This window comes from Siphateles boraxobius, unplaced genomic scaffold, assembly GCF_051911475.1.
Source record: "Siphateles boraxobius isolate OS27281-9 unplaced genomic scaffold, OSU_SipBor_1 3, whole genome shotgun sequence".
Lineage (NCBI taxonomy): Eukaryota > Metazoa > Chordata > Actinopteri > Cypriniformes > Leuciscidae > Siphateles > Siphateles boraxobius.
Window position 1 is genome coordinate 6,364,486 of NW_027508919.1, and position 20,550 is coordinate 6,385,035.

The following is a 20,550-nucleotide window of genomic DNA, read 5'->3' on the forward strand; positions in this document are numbered from 1 at the left end:
AGTTGTGCTAAATGAAAGTCTGCGGAGCTATTTCACCCTCAAATGGCTCAGATGATATGGAGCATCTTTGGCGAGGCATAGGTCGACCTCCTAGCCTCAGAAGACAACGCTCATTGCCAAACATTTTTCTCCAAAGACAGGGACACGCTGGCCCAGAACTGGCCACGCCGCCTGCTGTACGCATTCCCGCCGGTCATGATGCTACCTTAGGTCATTGAACGGATCAGGGAGAGCAAGTGTGCAGTGCTCTTGATAGCCCCGCTCTGGAAGAACCAGTCATGGTTCTCCGAGTTGACTCAGCTGCTGGAATCAGCCCCATGGCCGATACCGCTGAGGAGAGACCTCCACATGGAGGCAAACGGGACGATCTGGCATCCCCATCCCGACCTGTGGGCCCTCCATGTATGGCCCATTAACGGGTATCCGGGAACCTTCCGGATAAGGTGCTAAATACCATTAATGAAGCGAGAGCACCTTCAAACAGGCGTCTTTATGGTCTAAAATGGTCAGTGTTCTGGAACCTGGACCCCTACTGATGTGAAGAAACAAGGTTACTTTCGTTTTTACAAGAGCTTTTGGACGTGGGTGGTACCCCTCCACGCTTAAAGTCGTGCGCTTCCTCAAGGGGGCCAGAAGGCTATATACCTATTTGGGACTTTTCCACTGTCCTGGAAGCCATGAAAGGGGCCTCTTTCGAGTCACTTCAGTCTGCTGGCCTGAAGCCGCTTTCACTCAAAACTGCCCTCTTGCTAGCATTAGCATCAGTCAAGCGAATGGGTGATTTGCAAGCAGTCCCAGTGAGCGCTTCCTGCCTTAAATGCAGGCCCAACGACTCCAGAGTCGTACTGAAGCCAAGGCACGGGTATGTTCCTAAAGTGCTCTCGACTCAGTTCAGAGCGCAGGTTATTTCGCTGTTAGCTCTTCCTTCGTCAGAAGACAAAGGAGACGCTAACCTTCTCTGTGCTGTGAGGGCTCTCAGAGTCTATTTGGAGTGTTCTGCCCCCTTCAGGCAGTCAGAACAGCTCTTCGTGTGCTTGGGAGGCCGCACCAGAGGTCGTGCGGTCACGAAGCAGAGACTGTCAAACTGGATAGTTGATGTTATCTCGCTGGCTTATGAGTCTAAGGGCCTCCGTTGTCCAATAGGCATCAAAGCTCATTCCACGAGAGGCATGGCCTCGTCGTGGGCATAGTCGAGTGGACCATCTTCAGTACCAATTGAAGATATTTGTGCGGCAACAGGCTGGGCCTCACCATCCACATTTATGAGGTTTTATAATATGGAAGTGCCCGCTTTGCAAGCGAGGGTTCTTTCTGTATGAATAAAGTGTTAAGTACATTTTCACAATTATAAGGCCCGACATCTGTCTGGTCCTGGATAAACATGAACTGTGGTTCGATATACCATAGGAAGGAGAAGGCCCATTCCTATTATTTTCCTATATAAGGCTCATTACTGATCTGGCCATATTAGGACTCTTAACTTTACTTTTCTACGTACGTACGATGTACACGTTTATTACTGAAATGCTGGAAAGTATTTACAAGAACAATATTTCATCACAGCTCCACCTCAGCAAACAAAAATGGGAAAGAGAAGAAAGCATGTTGTAAAGGTTCTTCCATAAAATTTTCAGCAGACATTCATGGAGTCAACAAAGTGTCGGTTTATTGACTGTAACACTAAAGTACTGACACACATTGAGCAAAGAAAGAAAGGGGAGAAAAAAATAACACTGATTAATTAGTGGGACATCAGCACATTACTGAGTTCTGGGTCTCAGATGTTTCTCAGGAATCCCTCACCAGAACTAACTAACTAAAGGAAGCCCTTTTAACACACCAGACCAAACCATTTTATAAATTACAGGGGTGTCACAAAATTCTAATTTTCTTACATCAAACACAAAAAGGGAAATATAAATACACAAACTCGAATAAACAAATCACCATAAAACAATAATAAAAATACACTTAAACATACACACATACAAAAACACATACTTTAAACACATTCAAATTAAACAGACGACCCCAACCCATATTGTCCACCAAAAACTACATTTCCCATAATTCCCCATCGGATATATAAAGGACACCAGGAAAGGCCGCACCCTTTTCAATTCCAAACCTTTGTTCCATGCTGCATTCCCAGATCCGGCGGAACCACGGGTAAGATATAAAAACAAACTTAAATAAAACATTAACCCCATATTTTGGTTGTGGTTTCATTTACTCTAGCGTGTACTCTAGAGATAAATGATTATTGACTTTGTGGCTCTATGAGATTTAAAACTCTAAAGAGACAACATAGCTTCTCCAGTTCCAAGGTTTGGGTAAATTATATTTAAAGAAACAAACTAATTATATAGATATTCATAGTAGACCAAAAACCCCATTAATTCCTTAGATCAAACGAAATATCAAATGTTGCATACAAAAAAAAAATTTAAAAGTAAACTAGAACCAATTCAAATGAAATGTGCCTTCAAGGGTGGCGTTAGCCATCACACATGTAAACATTTGAAATGGGCTGTTATTATGACAGCAATATATGATACAATTTTAAAATGTAGGCAAGCCTATAGGCTATAGTTTGGATTATTTTTTGTAATATCCCATAAGTCCTAATAAATGCAATTTCAACTATTTCTAAATGTGCTTCTTTTATAAAGAACACCGCTTTCTCACATAACGCAGTGAAGCAGCCCCTGCATAAGAGAATAATTGATTCTCGAGCCATCGACATCAATAAATTCAGCACCATCGCCACAGACAGCACCTGGTAACGTCGCATGTAAGAAGGTTTATCTTAAGCAGCTTCCTAAGGTATGGTTCAGGAAACACGTCTAAATGGTACACCTTTAGTTGAGTTATACCTTTATGGCTCGTTTCCACTGAGCGGTACGATACGGTACAGTTCGGTACGGTACGCAATTATTTCCGTTTCCACTGTCAAAAGTTGTGAATGGTACCAAAAAGCCGAACCGTACCACTTTTTGGGTACCCTTCCGTTTGGGTACCTAGCACAGTCGTACGGTTCTAAAGGGAGGAGCTAGACTCACTGCAGAACGCTGATTGGTTGACAGAGTATCGTCACTTGCGCGAGCTACAAGGGGAATGGCAACATAAGCGCCATTTTTTAATATACAGTGGAATATAATACTACGGTTATTCTTTCACGAAATGTAGTTTTAAGAGTTTTTGAGGTGAGAATGTAGTTGTTTAAAGCTCAAATCTGCGGTTTATTTATAATGATTTATGATAATTTGATCCATTCCAGGCGATCACCGGGCGCTCTGCGCTCATGTTCCCCACCTGGAACAGCCTTTCCTCGGCTAGTCGTTCTGACCTTTGCCGCTGACTCTGTAGTGGTAATTCGTCTTGTGTATATCTAACGGGTGATCTTTGGTCTCGTGAATCGATAATTCGTTCCCTGGCCAATCATTTTGGCTGAGGGCTAAGTGAAGTTTCATATATTTAGGCTATAACTTTTCCGTTGTAAAGTTAACGTTAGACTAGCGCTGAATTTGTATATTTGACTGAATTGTTTGCTTTATTTCTTATTGTATAGCTTCTTGTAACGTTACCTTTTACTTATACTTTTATAATGGCTATTATTGATAGAACTGAAATTTAACAAAAAGAGATAGGGTTGAGTTTTGTCATTTTTTTATTACAAGATTATCACTGTAATGTTGTTTATTGCAACATTTGTACAAATGCACATATTGCCTGGAATGTTTAATATTTTTTTTAAATTTAAACGAAAATATGCAGGGTTGTGTTTTATATTTCGTTTTGTTATAAATAGGCTAACGTTAAACATGTATATAATCAGGTCTATACATTGCCTGAACCACATTTGTGTGCCTATAATGTTTAAAATGTATTTAAATGAAAATGAAAAGAGGCAGAGTGGTGTTTTATAACATATTTCGTTTTATCGTTGCATAAAATGTACATGCAGAGCGAGCTGAGTGACGCTTTCACGAATGCACTGTTCCATTTGGAGAATTATCGGACTCGCGTCCTTGGGATCCTTCTGCTGAGAACTTTACATACTTGGTATTGAGAAATGCCTAATGTCGGCGCTTGTCGTCTTGTGACAAACATGCCGAGAAGCAAGGACAAGATCTTCTTCTTCGCGCGAAAATGACGATCGCTTCTTTCCGGCAAAGGCCACGCCTATCAAGTAGGGTACTGTTGGCGGTGGAAACGCTAGCTGGATCATGGTTTATTGACCCGAACCGTACTGTACCGTACCGTACTGCTCAGTGGAAACTAGCCATTAGAGTTTTCGTAGGGCGCTGAGAGGCAACGTTATCGTGAAACACAGCTCAGCTTTGAACAACTTAGAATTCCAGTGGAGAAAAGCATGTAGTTAATCATAACATTGTGATATACATCATGATATACATCATATACACACTTCACCCGCTAAATTTACCCAATTTTTCATATCAACAGAAAAAGACTAAGGTTGAGCTGAAAGAAAATACAATACACATGCAGAGACAGAACCTACACATTCATATACACACAACAATACAGATTTTCCAGACTAATTAGCATTTAGAGGACAAAAGTGCAAGGTTTTTATGCAGAAGTGGGTTTTTTCTGTGGATAAGTCTGGCTAATGTTAGGGACAAGAAGTTCAATGCACAGATAATGACTCTGTTCTTGTTTCAAAAGTACCTCTTGAAAAATAACCTTTATTTATGCATCCCACACACTGGTTTGTTCATGACATTTCTGCACACATTCATGTCATTTCTCCCTTGATTACTTTAAGGAGGTAACTAGTATTAGAACGAAACATTGCCCATCTACTTTTTCTCAGCAGCTTTGGTTCCAGAAGCATTTTTGCCATTCATTTCCCCATATGGATTTTAAGAAGGTTTCGGGAAACACAGCCCTGATTTTTAGAAGGCAGACTGAGATGGTGAACGAAAACAGTTTGTGTAACATTAGCAACAGATAATTAGCTGTTTGATAACACAGCCAAGCAAAAGGCTAATCATATTAATTACAGTTATGTGTCTGACGTTGTAGAGAGCAATACATAAAATGCATTAACATTCTGATACATCGATTTGTAGACGACCCTGTATAATTCACTCTTCCACTATTTCTGAATAAGTTTCTGGTTTAAATTTATATGGCTGAATTAAACCAGTATTTCCACTTGGCCAAATATAGTAAAGTTGACCAAGTGGATCAGCTATTCTGAGCTTGTGTGACTGAGTGGAGGCGGGAAGTGGGAAACTAATTGCACATAATAAATGAAACGAGTGTAGAGTTACATTCCAGCTTATGCCAACCTGTAAACATTTGAAATGGGCTGTTATTATGGCAGCAATATATCTTCCAGGTGATTCGTTCCATAATTCCACACAAAACTCAACATTCCAGAACCGTAAAGATCCCGGCTCCAGCTAGTATACAAAACGACTTTATGGCCCTGCAAGCTTCAAAGAGATGAGCCTAAATAGAGGAAGAACTGGTCAAAGTTAGTTTGTAAAAGAATGATTAGTTCAGAGATGGCACGGCTCGGAACCCACCAAGATAACGGCAGAGGTTGTTTGATCCCAAGACAAATAATTTAAAACAGACCTCCTTTTTAAGGAACTTTTGATGACCCCAGGGTGGAAATCTCTTAAAACCACAGAGACTGAGACTTTACATATAAAAATACACAAAATCATCCCAAAATAATTATTGACAGACTTCTAATCAAACATTGTTTAACTGCATAATCCTATATTGTATCTGCAACCTCTGTATGTGTCTATTATGCTTAGATCACATACAAGTCATGTAATTGTTATAACTATTAGATGTTTGAATGCAAGTGTGTCTTGTTTCCTATCAATACGATCATATGTTTCTTAATTCAGAAGATGTACTCTGCTAAAGCCGGAGAGTAAAGAGATCACAGATAACGCATGATTTACGATGAGAGGTGAAGAGAACACCACCTACCAAATAAAGACAGTGCCTAATTGGTCAGAACTCATCTAAGAGGCTGGACAAACAGCTGAGTTTAAAATCTTAGTACCCGAAAAGCCAGTGGAGTTTAGTTGAGATTTTGTTAAGTTGGGTTGAGGTTTAGTTTGTGAATTTGTTCGCTAGAGCATGACGAGTAACCGTACAGACGAGTAACCATGTAGACGAGCAGACAAAAGAACCCAAACCAAGATCAGAAGAACATGGGTTAAACAGCTTCATTCAAGCCATCTAACAACTATCGTCTCAATTTTCTTTGTCGTCTCACTTTTCTTTGATTCGACTGCAAAGCCCGCTTTCCAATTTCAAAGACTTTCATCCATCGTCAACACACCACGTGATTGGCTGCCCAGAGACATCTATTCAGGCACGAGGACCCACCAGTCAACGGACCCGGGGAAAACCCTTTGTGCATACCAGCCTCCTACAGTTCTGCAGCTCAAGACACAGTAGTCCAGCGCGGCGGCTACACATTTCCATGTTGTAAAATTTAAATAAGACAACATCTCTATTGCAAATGCAAACCCCTCCATCAACGTAACGTCATTGTCAAAGAGCTGTATGAACACAAATCGGATCTGAACAGTTGTGATACACAGTGTGGACATCATTTTAGATCAGATTCCAATTGGATACAAAGATAATAGGATTTGGACTGACAGTGTAAATGCAGTCATAAATAACTACTTTACGTCAACATTTTAGCCATAGTCAACGCTTCCTGTATTTATGGACGAGCCGCTAGATTTCATGTCATATTGAAGCCAAACGCTATCGATTCTCATGTGACGATGCTACTTTTTAAAATTACTCAGACAACAAGCCCAGGTAAGACACCGGAGAACAAGGAAATCAGTCAATCTGACTTAAATTTCAATCTTTTCTTCAGCATAACGTGAAATTTCAAAATAAATGTTGTTCTCTTTAGCACGGATTACATTAGGTATATTTTCTTGTTTCTTGCATTTAAAATCACCATCCACTATTGTAGCCTATGTTAAAGTTGCATAAGATTCTGCATAACATCACATTTTGTATTTCATGTAAGACATTTTTGTTAGAACAGCTTTATTATGTTGAGAATTGGTTAATTATTAGGCCTACAGCATTTTCATGTTGTTCAGGTCATGGATGAACTATTATGCACAATAACAGTAATTTCAATGCATTAGCATGTAAGAATTAGTTTGCATTAATTTGTAGGATAACTGCTTTACATTAGGATTCTGATCATCGTCTGTATCACCTGTGATTTTGAAGAAAATATTTTCCACAGTTTTAATATTTGCTCAAAACCCACTGAGATACAGGGCACGGTTTGAACTTCTGTTGTGGCTTCAACCATTCTGATCACAGCCTTGTGCCCATGTGGCAAATCTTTCAGACAGAGGGAGGTGTGCGATCAGAGCCCTGTTTCTTCGCCTTACACCCCAAACAGTGCAGGCTCTCCTATCTCAGCTGGATGTTTTCTCTTTTTGTCTGACTCTGATTTTGACCCTTACACAGGCAATCTTCTCCAGCTGGGACCCTCTGCTGTGCGTCCTAGGAGAGTGAGGTGTCTGTTTGTTTTGGGCCCGCTAAATTGTCGTCAGCATTCAGGGCTTTGGAGACTTGCTTTGCAGGTTCAAACATGGGACACTTGGACATCACTGATCAGAAGAACTGGTATGGTTTTTTTTAAGTTCTTGTTGTGGCTTTTTTTAATACATTTGACTGTATGAACATGCATTGTGTAATTTCTCCACCATCATCAAAGAACAAAGCTACAGTGGTGTTGTCTAGGCCTGTTGGTCCAATTGCACAAAATATTCGCAAGACTAAAGAACTTGTGACAATTTTTGACAGATTCTTGTTTTAATGCGACTAAAATGAATTTATAAAGTGTATGTTGCCATGTCATCATATAAAAAATGGTGTAAATAGCTTACTTCTTTGTGCATTAATATGGGATAGCAGAAAGTATCAACATCTTTATTAAAGAAAAAAAATGTATGTGTTCACTCTGTGACTCCCAAAACTTTAAGATAGGACATTAGCAATTCCTGGTGCAGTGAGATTTCCTGATCAGATTTTAGGACTATCTAATGAGACTTAATAACAGTAACAATCCTGAGCTTCAAGTATTTAATTAGATCATTCAACGTCCCCTAAAAAATTATCAAATATAATTAGTTATGCAATATAAATGCGAAGGACATGAAGGACCGAGTGGACTTTTGGTGGGCTTTGATGTGAGTTGTGTAAAGAGGACAGCATATACCTAGCTTGGTTAATCGTGCATTCAGTGGCACCGCTTGGGAAACTGGCAAGCCTCTCCTCTGTGAACACTCCCTGGGGTATCCTCTCGGCATGATGAAAGGGGAGCTGTCCAGAAGCAGACAGATGTCCGACCGAGTTTCTCAGCAAGGAATTGTTAGATAGCGCTCTCCGTTTAACATTTACATGGATCAAACGCAATCCAAAATGGTTTGCCAAAGTTCTGCTCTGCATCCCTTTGATGACTTCTTGTGGCTCACATCCAGTGAAAAACATCCAGGCATCGAAGTTCAAGGCTGAAACAGTGAGTTGTTCCGGTCTAGAAGTCAGCTTAATGAAATTAACATGGGAAACGGCTCTATTGAAATGAGTGGTTCTGAGGTAGAAAAAAAAGGGGGGGGGGGGGGGGGGGTTCTTGGAATGCCAGAACCAATTTACAATTAACAGATAAACAGCTTGATATAACAGAAAGCCCAGGATGTTTAGTTCATGTATTTTAGTGGATCTCACCTGGTTTTGTTTCAGAGCTTTTAAAGGGTTAGTTCACCCAAAAATGAAAATGATGTCATTAATGACTCACCCTCATGTCGCTCCAAGCCCGTAAGACCTCCGTTCATCTTCAGAACACAGTTCAAGATATTTTAGATTTAGTCCGAGAGCTTTCTGTCCCTCCATTGAAAATGTATGAACGGTATACTGTCCTTGTCCAGAAAGGAAATAAAGACATCATCAAAGTAGTCCATGTGACATCAGTGGGTTAGTTAGAATGTTTTGAAGAATCGGAAATACATTTTGGTCCAAAAATAACAAAAACTACGACTTTATTCAGCATTGTATTGTCTTCCGTTTCTGTTCGGGATCCGCGTTCACGAGTCCGCAGTGACGCTGATGACGTAAGATGCTGCTGACGTGTATCTGGTGCGTCCGTGTATTCGGGTTCAAATAAATATGGCTGGGCAAAAAAATGCAAGTCTTCCTCTGTGTGGAAATCCTTAGACATGTTTGTGAAGATTGTTTTGTTTCCAGCGTGCGTCTCCCTCAGACTGTAAACGAAGCTCGGGCGCACCAGACACACGTCAGCAGCGTCTTACGTCAGCAGCGTCACTGAACGCGGATCCCCAACAGAACCGGAAGACAATGCAATGCTGAATAAAGTCGTAGTTTTTGTTATTTTTGGACTAAAATAATAATAATAATAATAATAAATTTTATTTGTAATGCACTTTTCATTTGCGAACAAATCTCAAAGTGCTACAGCAAACCTATTTCAAAAGTAAAAACAGGGGCAAGAAAAGGAAAACGTAAAAACAGTTAAGTTCAGCATTAGTTGTAGCTATTTTTAAATAGAAAAGTCTTTAAGCCTTTTTTAAAATGGTCAACTGACTGTGGAACCCTCAGGTGGTCTGGCAATGAGTTCCACAGTTGCGGGGCAACAGAGGAGAAAGCACGGTCTCCCATGGTCCGGAGCTTGGTTCTGGGTGGACAGAGAAAATTACAATTTTGTGAGCGGAGGTTTCTGGTTGATGTTTGCTGGGTGAGAAGTTCCTTGAGGTATAGTGGTGCATTGCCATAGATGCATTGGTGGGTGAGGAGAGTGATTTTGTAGTGAATCCTGGCGGAGATGGGAAGCCAGTGAAGTGCTTGAAGGATGGGTGTTATGTGTTCATATTTACGCACTCTCATCAGGATCCTAGCAGCACTGTTCTGTATGTGTTGGAGTTTCTGCAGACTCTTGCTAGAGATCCCATAGAGAAGTGCGTTGCAGTAGTCCAGCCTGGAGGAGACAAAGGCATGGACAAGTTTTGTGGCATCGGAAAGGGTGAGGGTAAAATGTATTTCCGATGCTTCAAAACATTCTAACTAACCCACTGATGTCACCTGGACTACTTTGATGATGTCTTTATTTCCTTTCTGGACAAGGACACTATACCGTTCATACATTTTCAATGGAGGGACAGAAAGCTCTCGGACTAAATCTAAAATATCTTAAACTGTGTTCTGAAGATGAACGGAGGTCTTACGGGCTTGGAGCGACATGAGGGTGAGTCATTAATGACATCATTTTCATTTTTGGGTGAACTAACCCTTTAAGTTAGACTTCAAGTGGCAACCCAGCACAGTTAGAGAGTTTTCAAACATTGAAATTTATTAAAACGATAACAGACAGCATAGGACCAAAATATGCAAAAATGTTTGGTTTTTAAATGTCATTTCATGCTCTTGTCAGCCAATACGTGCTGCCTTCCACAAGCAACAACATCTGATGTAAACAGGGAACTTCAGAACATTCTGATGAAACATAAGACTGCAAATCGAATCATCATTCATGTGGGGAAGAATGATATTCATAAAGAGCAGGCGGAACTTCTTAAAAAGGATTTCAATCAACTTTTTGAAACACTTAAAAGACTGAAAGTTCAGACATTCATCAGTGGACCACTCCCAGCAAGAGGAACAAACAGGTTTTCACGGTTGCTTGGGTTTAATACATGGCTGCAAAAAACCTGCAATATAAAAGGAGTGAACTTTATTGATAACTTCAATCTTTTCTGGAGTCAGAGGCAACTGTTTCAACAGGATGGCCACCACCCAAACAAACTTGGTTCAAGAGTGCTAAAGGACAATATCTACTTTTCCCTCCGTCATCCTTCTGCAATGTGTGCCAATCCACTCAACCTGAATGGCACACACACACCTGGATACAGTATGAATGACCACAGGATTTCACTTCAGCACCTGAATGGACATGCGGTTGACACATCACACAAGGACAGTGATAACACCACTCAGCCACAACAACCTCTGCTCACGGACACAATCTCAGCTGAGCCCTGCCCACAGAGCTCACCACAGACAGACTGTGACATACTAGCACTGCTCCAAGATACAGCACCCAAGGACGACTTTCTGGTAAACAGCCAGGGAAACCAGGACAGCATATTACAGCCTCCAATAACCCCAGAGCAACAACCCCTCTCACCGGAAACGTTATCCCTCTCTCCAGCATCTCCACTTCTGTGCTTCTCAGAGAAAATGGAACAACTGGTGCATTCTGGAACTAGACTAACCCACTCTTTTGCTGCGAGCCCCCAGATACCAACCAAAAAACGCCAGGCCCCACAACCACCAAAGCCTGCGGGCCCAGCTCGCCCTCTCCCTCCCCCTGTGAGAGCTCTTCGGCCTCTGCCACAGCGCCAGGGCCCACACCCTCCTCCAGCGGCTCGAGGTGAACCAAAAACAACTGATACCAGCTCTCAGTGATATGTGTCGGGTCCCCGCTATGATAACAATAACTCTCTCAAATGTTTACAGAACAAGCGGGAACACAGTGTGCCTGTATTTTTTTCTATTGCTGTTCGATTACATGATAGAAAGTCTAAGGCCTTCAAAAGCCGTACAGCAAACCCATCTAATCTGGTGCCTATTACACGACATACTAAGATTGCTGTGGGGACAAAAAGTAAGACTGTTAAGTTAGCACTTTTAAACATCCGCTCACTTAAAAATAAATCACTTTTAGTCAACGACTTAATAACCACATACAACCTGGATTTTATGTTGCTAAATGAAACTTGGCTAGAAGACAGCTGCAGTGCAACAGTCCTCAATGAAACAGCCCCTCCTAACTTTACTTTTATGAGTGTCTGCAGAGCTGTCAGAAGAGGCGGAGGTTTAGCTGCTCTTTATAAAGATGTCTATCAATGTAAGCAAATATCATTTGGGAATTACCCGTCTTTCGAATATCTGGGTATTGTGTTAAAAGGTGTTCCACGCATTTTACTTATCATTGTTTACAGGCCTCCAAAATACTCTCCAGCTTTTGCTGAGAACTTAACAGAACTGTTATCAAAAATTTCCTCAGAGTTTGACTGCTTTGCCATTGCTGGAGATTTTAACATTCACATAGATAATGCAGAAACCAATATGGCAAAAGAAATCAAAACTGTTTTAAAAACTTTTGATCTGACTCAGCATGTACATGGACCCACACATAATCGTGGACACACTCTAGATTTACTTATCAGTAAGGGTCTAAACATTTCATCAATTGTTATTAAGGATGTAGCACTGTCTGATCATTTTTGTATTTTCTTTGATATATTGATCTCTCCTGCCATTGAAGCTAGATCTGTGTCTGTCAAGAAGAGATGCTTAAATGAGAACACTAGTGTACTATTTATGAAGGCTATATCTTTAACACCAAGCATATCTGCTGACTCTGTTGATTTTCTCCTTGATTCTTTTAACTCAAAAGTTAAGAGTGTAATTGATGATATTGCTCCTGTGAAAGTCAGGAAGAAGAGTGGCAGACAAAAAGCACCTTGGAGAAACTCAACAGCAGTGCAAAATATGAAAAGACAATGGAGAAAAGCAGAACGCATGTGGCGGAAGACAAAACTTGTAGTCCATTATAACATCTACAAAGACAGCATCCATGCTTTCAATAAGGAACTAGGCAAAGCTAGACAGACTTTCTTCTCGAATATTATAAACAGCAATATAAACAACACGCGCACTCTTTTTGCTACTGTAGAGAGACTGACAAACCCCCCAAGCCAGATCCCCAATGAAATGCTCTCAGTGAGAAAGTGTAGTGAGTTTGCTTCTTTCTTCTCTGAGAAAATCAATAATATCAGAAAGGTGATCAGCTCATCCTTGAGTTGCGCTGGGGTCAGGCAGATCAGACAACAGCCTGAGAAAGTAGCCACTATGTCTGATTTCGAAGAAATTGATGGCAAAATTTTGGAAGAAACTGTACAGCACCTAAAAACATCAACCTGCGCCCTTGACGCACTTCCCACATCTTTTTTCAAAAATGTGTTACACAGCTTAGAAGCAGATCACCTAGAAGTGGTAAATGCCTCACTTCTCTCTGGGAGTTTTCCGACCTCCCTGAAAACTGCTGTTGTCAAGCCCCTCCTGAAAAAGAGCAATCTGGATAAGACCATATTAAACAACTATAGACCGATCTCAAATCTTCCTTTCATAGGCAAGATCATTGAAAAAGTTGTCTTCAATCAGCTGAACAAATTCTTAAGCTCGAATGGATACTTTGACCATTTTAAATCTGGTTTCCGACCGCACCACAGTACAGAGACCGCGCTCATAAAGATAATAAATGATATTGGCTTAAATACTGATACAGGCCAATTATCAGTGGTGGTACTACTCGACCTCAGTGCTGCATTTGACACTGTCGATCACAACATACTTCTTGTCAGGCTGGAAAACTGGGTCGGGCTTTCTGGGATAGTCCTAAAATGGTTCAGGTCATACTTAGGAGGCAGAGGTTATTATGTGAGTATAGGAGACCATAAGTCTGAGTGGACATCCATGACATGCGGAGTCCCTCAAGGCTCAATTCTTGCGCCACTCCTATTCAACCTGTACATGCTCCCAATGAGCCAAATAATGAGAAAGAACCAAATCGCTTACCATAGCTATGCAGACGACACACAGCTCTACTTATCCCTATCGCCTAACGATTACAGCTCCATTGACTCCCTTTGCCAATGCATTGATGAAGTAAACAATTGGATGTGCCAAAACTTTCTTCAGTTAAACAAAGACAAAACTGAAGTCATTGCATTTGGAAACAAAGATGAAGTTCTCAAGGTGAACGCATACCTTCAGTCTAGGGGTCAAACAACTAAAAATCCAGTCAGGAATGGTCAAACAACTAAAAATCCAGTCAGGAATCTGGGTGTGTCTCTAGAGTCAGACCTTAGTTTCAGTAGTCATGTCAAAGCAATAACTAAATCAGCATACTATCACCTGAAAAATATTGCAAGAATTAGATGCTTTGTTTCCAGTCAAGACTTAGAAAAACTTGTGCATGCTTTCATCACCAGTAGGGTGGATTATTGTAATAGGCCTTCTCACTGGCCTTCCCAAAAAGACCATAAGACAGTTGCAGCTCATACAGAACGCTGCTGCTAGGATTCTGAGAAGAACCAGAAAATATGAACACATCACACCAGTCCTCAGGTCTTTACACTGGCTGCCAGTTACATTTAGGATTGATTTTAAAGTATTATTACTGGTATATCAATCATTCAATGGCCTAGGACCTCAATACATTGCAGATATGCTCACTGAATATAAACCCAACAGATCACTCAGATCATTAGGATCACATCGGCTAGAAATACCAAGGGTTCACTCGAAGCATGGCGAGTCTGCTTTTAGCTACTATGCCAGCCGCAGCTGGAACCAGCTTCCAGAAGAGATCAGATGTGCTCCTGCAGTAGTCACATTCAAATCCACACTCAAAACACATCTGTTTAGCTGTACATTTACTGATGAGCACTGTGCCACTGTTCGTCCGACTGTTTGCACTGTATTTTATTTTATGTTTTAATTACTCTGATTTCATTTGATTATTTCTGTATTTTATCTTTTATTCTAAACTGTTTTAATTATTCTGATTTCTTTTGATTATTTTAATTTCTTCTATGTAAAGCACTTTGAATTACCATTGTGTATGAAATGTGCTATATAAATAAACTTGCCTTGCCTTGCCTTGCCAATACTTCCCTGCACAAAAATGAAGGATACATCTATGATGAATTATTAATAACAAAGGATATGGGAAATGGTTTCTATAAAGTTGATAAGCTTATTTATTTCACCATCATAAATATGCACAGTTATATATATATATGCTTGTCATGACAGAACAGACCTGCCCATTTTGGGGTTTTGACCCACCAGTTGAGAACCTCTGTTCTTCTAACAATAGAAGGACAACCCATGTCATCAGCTATCTGACAGAGTTCTCAGTTCCAACCAGGAATATTATTTTCACACAGACAGTATGATACTCACATATACACAGTAGCAACAAAGGCATAAGGTCTCCTCTTTGAGGATTGTGATTTTCTAGTCTGTTTCAGAGCATGCACCCAGAGGACAAGAAAGGTTGAAAGAGGCTATGGTTTTCTAGTAAACCGTTGTTGTTAACAGGATCTGAGAACTTGTGTTTTGTCTGAAGGTTATGTGAGGAGATGCACAATTAAAATGCACATTTGAAATTCTTTTTGAGCTGACGGGGACTTTAATCATTCATTGAATTTTAGTAAGTCTGCGCAGGAAATGAATTCAACATCATTGTGCAAGTATGAGCTTGTCAAAAGTAAACATTTTCCCTTAATATCCCACCAATGCTAAAAGGCTTTTGGTAACCCACGGAAACCGATCTCCTCCTTGACAACTGGAATAAATGGTTCAGGATTCCAAGGGGTTTTCTTTTATTTCCTCTGCTCTCAGGTGCCAAGGGACTAGGAAATTGGGGTCAACATGTATTACCACCCCTCGAGCAAGTACTTTAAGAAAAGTGTATTATTTAGGAACACTACAGCAGGGCTCTGAACCAGTTTTCTTAATCTCTAGCTCTGAGGTTACCAGTTCATTAGTCTCTAGAGATTTGAACAGCAGCATTTTCTGCCCTTTAGCTTCGATTCTAAATTATTAGTTCAGATAATTCACTTACCCATACTTAAGCGCTATGTACTGTCTGTTTACCCTCCTCCTTTTGCCTGACTTCCCATGATGGTCTCTTGAAGTATATCTTCGTCTTTATTGCAGCGTACATGATTAGCTGAACAGACTGTACTGAGCCAACAGCGAACTTTTGACCTGCAGATAATGTGCTATATGTGTACCGCACACTTCCTGTAGCGTACAAATAATTAAAGCAGTTGTCAAGACTGATGCAGGCATAGGATGTGTAAACTATACCAGATAATTAGAATACTGGTGCTTTGGGCGAATATAGCCACACTAATTAAATGCAGTGTTATCAGTTGGAAAAGGAAGGAGGGTCCCTTTAGGGACAATTAAGAAAATGAATAGAAACTGGCTGTGAAATGTCACAGATATTGAACATATACAATCATAAAAAGTAAAAAATAAAATAACCAGCCTTATTGCAGGAATATGAATGAGAAGAGGTAGGTGAAAAAAGGTTTGGCAGAGAATGTGTTTTGTACTTAATTATGTGCTTGTGTCTCATTAAATTGCTCTTCTTTGTCTTTTTTGATATTCTAAATCCCAAGGGCCTTTCCAGACTCCAGATCAGGGAAGCTGGAGAAATTAACCTCACTTTCCCAGAGGAAAGTGTCCTCAGGGATGTCATCTGTTCAGTAAGTACTAAAAGCAAACAGCCGCACAGAGGCATGTACATAAACACACACATACATATTCCTAGGAGGCTAATTGCATAGGTTAAGAAACTGTCGTCGCTAAGATACACACTATTATATAACATAAAAGCTCATTTCAATATGGGAAAGCGAGCAGCAGCTTGTCTGTGCTGATGAATATTATCATAAATGTAAATGTTTGATTGGCAGAGGAAATATAGATTTGAAGTTGAGTAGCAATGCCAGTGAATTAAAATGCAAAATAGACTTTTTGATGATGTTTAGTTCTTAGTCCAAGCTATTTCTGTTTGACAATTGAACACAATAATTTGATCCAGTAATTGACAAGTTACAGTCTTCTATAAAATTAACTATGCCTGAAATTGTTGCACAGATGTCTACTGTTTGATCTTTGACTTCAGGTTTTAAGTTTATCTGTGTCTTTCTGACTGAACAACTTTTTCTGAGCAAAGTGCTTGTTTTCAACACACCTAATGCTTCCCAAAAAAACATTTTTTGCCGTGGACTGTAAAACTGTCAAATGAAATTGAAAACTTAATTGACTAGGCTTTCCTCAGGCTTCCTAGTGAAATTTATCTTTGTCCACAACTGATGTATTTGAAGTGAAAATTGCTGTGACCTCTGTGCATACTAATGGCGTGCGCGCTTTGTCTTTCAGAGGGTGAGAGTGCCAGATGGGATGATGCTGGGATAACATGTTTAAACTCATAATTTTGATGCACTATCAGCTAAAGTGCCCAGTCAATCTCTTTTGTTGTTTTTTTGTAGATATGTATACTTACGCTAAATTATGATGTTATTGTATATTAAAATGGTTATGTATTGTTGTAATTACAAACTCACTGGTAGGTAGCGCATATAGTTTTACCATTTAGCTACTGCACTTTGATATTCTTTTTGTTATTTCCCTATGGCAGTTAATTAATCAGAGGTCTCGCACACTTACAAAACATAGCTTACTTCCGCATCGATAGTGACTCTTCAGAATACTTGGCTCCATTAATAAACGTCTCCATTCAAATTGAAGCATCAGAGTTTTGGGTGAATAGACTTTCGATGGAGGGAAAGAAATCTCTCAGATTTCATTAAAAAAAAATCTTGTTTTGTGTTTGGAGAGTGTGTAATTGTTGACAGATTTTTCATTTATTTCAAAAATGAAAATTCTGTCATCATTTACTAACCTTCCTAACCTGTATCTCTTTTGTAATGAAAGTCAACCGTTCTTCAACAGCCCAATGTTCTTCAAAACACATTTGTTGTGTGTTCTACAGAAGAAAAAGTGTCATAATTCAATTAATTCCAAACCTTTTTCTCCCTTTGACACCACTCTATCTTCTACGTTTATTGATAAAGAGATAATGCATTAAAAGCAGTGATATTATGTCAATGTAACTGCTGCTACTTTAGCTGCCGCTCTCCAAATCTTTCATGAAAGTTTTATTTAGCATCTTATTTCTAATCTAATGTAGAACAGATGGAGTGATGGGCACTTTGACTTCAGCACAGGTGTGGGAGGAGGTACACTATTCATTACAGGATAATGTGTCTACTGCGAACTTACGAGTGTGATCCAGATTCATTTGAAAGTTTCCCGGAAACAAACGTGCCATTCCTCGTGCTACATACTGCATCACTGCGCAAGCATCTCCATGGTAACAGGCATGCTATACTTCTCTTCTCTTCTCTTCTCTTCTCTTCTCTTCTCTTCTCTTCTCTTCTCTTCTCTTCTCTTTTCTTCTCTTCATCTGGCAGTTCAAGGTTGGGGGATATAGGGAGGTGAGAAAAAAGACAAAATGCTCTTAAATCTGTTGTTAGGGGCAACTGCTCATGACTGCACAGCTGACAAAGCAGGATGCAGAAATGTCTCATTTAAATATGGCTGAGTACATATTCTGTTGATTTAATCATGTTCAATAAAACTGAAGGTAACACTTTAGTTTAGGGCCCAATTCTCTCTTAACTAGTTGCTTATTAACATGCATATTACTAGGATGTTGGCTATTTATTTGTACTATTAATGCCTTATTCTACATCCCTAATCATACCCAATACCTTAACTTAACAACTACCTTACTAACTAATAATAAGCTGTAATTAGGAGTTATTGAGGCAAAAGTCATAGTTAATAGGTAGTAGTGAGAATTGGACCCTAATCTAAAGTGTGACCAACTGAAAATCATTTGTAGGTCTTTTGTCTACAAATTGATTACCTTTTAGATCAATTAACCATAGAAATATTTTGTTGTTGCACTGGGACAGGACAATTTTGCAGTGGATAATTGTAAACAGATGTTTAGGAAAGTGCTGATGTATTTTTATCTGCCATCTAACATCTGAAGGGTCTAAAAAACCAGAGTAATTCACTACTCTTCCTAGTTTTTAAATACCTAGAGCATTTTTTCTCAAGCCCAGTTTAATTTCTGACCCTGCATGTACCAGTTTTAAATGTGTGCACATTAAAGATCTGAGCGTATGTTAAAGTTAAAGTATGTTAACATGCCTGTAATATTCTGTTAACCTCTCCGTCTGTGCTGTCATCAAAGCTGTTCTTACTCTGAGGACTCATAATAACAGAGAGAGTTGAGGTTGAAGTGAATGGTCAACCTTGACGGTGACCCCTTTCTCCAACACTCTGTCTGTAGTCCTGTAAAATAGACTCACATTCTCTGTGTGTCTCTCTGGGAGGAAGCATCTCTAAACCATTAGAGGAAAAAGCCATATAAACTTCTGGAGGCCCTTCACTTCTTCATTTATATTTATGTAGCGACAAACATTTTATTTATGCATTTCCTCTGTATAATATACATATGCAGGAAGGCACCATAATGTTCGTAAGCTTTGATCAGCAAGTTAAAAAAAATGACTCGTGTGACAGCACATCTAGCTAAATCATAAAGCAGAGCTGCACTCTTACAGCATAAACAATTGATTGGCACATAAAACAGTACATTAAGTGAAATGTGCACAATCCAAAAACTTGTAGATCATCACAGAGCAACTTCACAATGGGGTTTTGATATGCTCTGAACATTAAAATGTGACATTAGGATATAAAGTTCTCACTGAGGTATAAAGAGAGCATAACTGCACTGATCTTTCATAAAAGCCGTCTCATTTGACAAACTCTTCCAGCTGAAACAATGAACTGTTGTCTGTATATTGCCTGTGTGGGTTCAACCAAGAGTCTTATGACAGTCACAACCCTCAGATATCGCCAGTGTTGGGAGTAACGCGTTACAAAAGTAATCCATTACAGTAACATATTACTTTTTGCTGTAACGCAGTAGTGTAAGGCATTACTTATCAATTTTCAGTAATATTTTACTCGGTACATGTTCAGTAAGGCTTGCGTTACAACAGACTTTTAGTTTTAATTGTAAAACAAACAACAACAAAAAAACAGCAAGACCGCGAGACATTAACGAATGAAAAATGCAAGTAGGCTAAATTACCTGTTCGTGGTCAGTCAATAGCCGCGTGTGGTGTCCAAGTCTGTAAATAAAGACTAAATGGTAGCGTCTGATATATTTATATAGCGATTTATTTTTTACAGAAGTGCCGTGAGGTAGCCTATGATTTCTTCTTCTGTGCTCGCCAGTGGAAAAGCAGCTAATGGTAAAGATGGCATGAAGAAGATTATACATTCGCGAGATGGACGTACGCGCATTAAGCTATTCGTTCTGTGTTTTCTTTCTAAACAGTTAGGCTATGTTTATGTGGTATTTTTCATGTTTTCATCACGCAATCATGTTTTTGATGCGGTGTGACGCGTTCATGTAAGGGCGGCGGCGCTGCCGATAAAGCACCGAAAAGCTGTCACAAAGAACCGGCAAAAGCAATGATTATGAATATGTCAAATATAGCAAGGAGACATTTTAACTGTCTATTAATAAAGTCAAGAAGAAGTTGACGATGCTGACTCGCGATCTTCGCAGTAGGCTATGTGAATGCACCAGAGAGAAATGCACATTTCATTTCATAAGCAGAGAGCAGTCTGTTTTCTTTCGTTTTGAATTGTTCTGTTTACAAGTAGACATTTCAATATAGATATATTTTTCAAGTCCGTGAATAGGCTATACTTATACCCTGAGTTTCGGTTCATTTATGAGACGCGCTCCAGTTC